At 43.1% G+C, this 3,550-nt stretch overlaps 1 pseudogene; it reads left to right on the forward strand.

Annotated features, from left to right (window-relative positions):
• Positions 1-545: 545 nt before the first annotated feature.
• LOC142436370 (inositol oxygenase pseudogene) lies at positions 546-1,356 on the forward strand (annotated as a pseudogene).
• Positions 1,357-3,550: the final 2,194 nt, after the last annotated feature.

The raw sequence follows: 3,550 nt of genomic DNA on the forward strand, positions 1-3,550 counted from the left end.
ACTCTATTTTGCATTATGAACATATGGATATAGTTGCTCTACTCAATATAAACAGAGTAACCAGATTAGGGTGTCCTGTTTACCCTCAATCTCTTTAACACCTCAATACCTATTCAGGGACTTGGTGTGTCTTACATCTTCTCTTTGTGTAATTCTACATTATGTGTATCAACTTGCTGGGGTCGAGGTTATCTGTAGTGTGGCAGGCATGTAAGGATGTCAGTGTTGGAGCTGTGCTCCAGTGTGGACTTATTCCTCCATTTATCATGAGCTGGAGGCTTCAAAACCACCAGCTTCTGCGATTCAGAGAGATAACAGTCGGCTCCCCTAGAGACATACAGCAGTGTTTCCCAAGGTACATGATACTGCCCACTGAAGCAAAATGGAAATGTCCATTCAGTGTAAAAGTGATACCAATGTTTTTTAGAGGGGAGAAAGATGGGGCTTACTACTCCCATTAAGTATTGCAGTCTTGGATGATTACATAATACTGGCTAGGTCTGTTGTGGGATACACTGTTTCTCTCTGGCTCCATACTCTTGAAGAGTTCCCGGAACCCACAATGGTTGGCCAGCTGAAGATGGAGCCCAGAATGGGCAAGGGGAAGGCCATCTTCTGAAACTACACTTGTGGCCAGCTCCTGGACCTCGTCTTTGCCAGCTATAGACTCATGCACACACACCAGGTGGTGGACTTCATCAGAGGGAAGCACGCCCACTTCGGAACCTGCTCCTCCAAGGAGATGACAGTCCTGGAGGCCATAGACCTGCTGGACCAGCTGGTGGATGAGTCGGATCCGGATGTGGACGTCCCTACCTCCTTCCATGCCTTCCAGACTGTGGAGGGCATACGGAGGGCACATCCCCACAAGGACTGGTTGTACCTGGTGGGGATGCTGCATAATCTGGGGAAGTTGCTGCCCCTGGCCAAGGAGCCCCAGTGGGCCGTAGTTAGAAACACCTATCCTGTGGGCTGCTGGCCCCAGGCCTCTGTGGTCTTCTGCGACTCAACTTTCCAGGACAATCCAGGCCTCAGGGATCCTCTATACAGCTCTGAGCTTGGGATGTACCAGCCTCACTGCAGCCTGGGGAATGTCCTCATGTACTGGGGCCATGATGAGTATATGTACCAAGTGATGAAGTTCAACAAATTTCCTCTAGTTCCACTCCTTCTATGCGTGGCACACCGGTGGTGACTACCGGCAGTTGTGTAGCCCTGAACATGCCGCCCCGGGTTCAGGAGTTCAACAAGTTTGAACTCTACATCAAATGCCCAGACCTGCCTGATGTGGACATACTGCACCCCTATTACCAGGGGCTCATTGGCAAGTACTTCCCCAGAGTCCTCAGTTGGTGACCATCCTGCATGCCCAAGACAACCTTGTGATCATGGAGACAGGCCTGGCCCACCCCACTTCCTTGATAGACCCCACCCACCTGACTGTGCTCAGGTTTGCATCAATAAAGACCTTAAAGTGTCAAAAAAAAAGTACAATCTTGGAAACCCATAAGGGCAGTATACTCTGTCCTACATGGTTGCCATTCATCAGCATTGACAGTGACAATAAGCTATTTTTATACATCATTGGGGACTATAGGCTTTATTACAAAAGTTTTCAATTACCAGCAAGGGTGTAAGTTTTCTGTTTTTCTAAGAAGGGGCCTCAAACTAGGGACAAGAAGTGAAGAAACCAATGATATATAACCTTGAGTGACTTCGAGAGCAGTTAAAATTTATTCTACAGGATGGCAATGAGGGGAATAGGACTAAATGAAATGGGGCTTGATTTACTTCATTTTACATGACACAATGTGGCATCCTTGAATGGATCTAGTATGATGGGTCTCTTTTCAACAGTCAAGAGTGCCTGTATTTCTGGAGATCTTCATGAATCTTGGCATCCAAGTTTCACTGGGTCTAGAAGATTCCAAGGGCAGAGGTCTTGGTTTCCAAGAACATGCTTTGCTCCTGCCTGTTATTATATGAGGGTACTAGAATCCTATCTGTCTGCTGGCCTCTATTCTCATATTGTGTAGAAGAGAGAAATTAAGCTAGCAAGGGTGGATTGGGGTAAAGCTGTTGATGTCAGATGCATCCTGTAATCTTGGCCTCCAAATGGCCACATTATCATACCAAAGATAACTTCATCCTCATGAACCTAATCCAAAACAATCCCATATGCATCACAAAAATGAATGTCTTAAAAATGACAGAAACACAGAAGCAGAGGTTATGAGTTAGGAAACATGGTAAAGAAGAAATGACATTAGCTACCTATGTGTGTGATGATTGCATCCCAAGGTCTATTAGGATGGCTGTGAGAAAAATGTACAGTCAGAAATATGGTGGTTGCTTATTGAATCAAATAATCAGATGGCTTACTACGCGGGATAGACAAATACAAGAGGAATGACTGTTCACTCATCAAATGGAAATGTTGAGAACTATATTGAACCACAATGCTCCCTGTGATGGAATATCTGTGCAAATACAAGAAAATCTTGCCAATACAGTGAAGAGTCAAATTTACCCACCAATCACTAATGAAGAAATTAAAGAATTCTTCCAACCACTTCAGTATGAAATTGACCTACCATGCAGTCAAGTAGCATAGATAATTATTGGTAAGTGGAATGAGAGATTAGGAAACAGAGGAAAGAAAAGCAGTTGGAAAACGGGGTCCTTCTGATAGAAATTTGGAAATCACATATACCTTTGTAAAAACCACAAATGGCTGCTATACATATAGGCTTATACCAATGTAATTCACTGAAGTAAAATCAAGTACGTCTGTGGAAAATGTTTTAGAGTACAAAAGATACCCCAGTCCCAAATATAAATTAAGGACAGCATTTACTCAGCCATAAGGACAAAAAGATGACACAAAACCACAGATACATAATGTGGATGAGGAATGCTATTAGCACAAAGTCATAAGAGCATTAAATATTCACAGTCAGGTTGTTACATCACTAAGACACAGAATACAGGAGACTTTCAAATTCGTGAGTAACTGAAAGTTCATTAATCACAATAGAATGGGGGATTATAGAAGCCCAAAGAGGAGCAAAATGTCAACACATGCTTAGAAGATTAGCCCTTCCAAACAAGGCAGTCTGGGAAAGATGGCTAGGTTACAACTTTTGTGTATGCAACCTCGAGTACTGTACTATCTGTCAAGGACACACACTCAATCCGCCAAGGGACTGCTCTATAATGCCTTGACTGTATAGAGGGTAGAGGTAATCCACTCTCCAATGTACTCTACCTGAGGGCAAGATTATTTACTTCATTGTGTCATTATCTCAAGGAATTCATTGATGTGAGTTTGTTTTTTTGTTGTTGACTTTGTATGTTATGTATACCCTGACCAAAGTGAAATTATAAAGTGTAAGGCCAAACATAATAGAGATTTTGGAGGAGCTTGTTATCTTCAGTCAAAATGAAGCTGGGACCATGAAGCTGAAGACATGAGTCAAAGACATGAGAGCACAAATATAACCTTTGGTACATCACACATGAATGTCAAGACCATCTCACGTACAGATAT

The sequence above is a fragment of the Tenrec ecaudatus genome, unplaced genomic scaffold, assembly GCF_050624435.1.
Source record: "Tenrec ecaudatus isolate mTenEca1 unplaced genomic scaffold, mTenEca1.hap1 Scaffold_2384, whole genome shotgun sequence".
Lineage (NCBI taxonomy): Eukaryota > Metazoa > Chordata > Mammalia > Afrosoricida > Tenrecidae > Tenrec > Tenrec ecaudatus.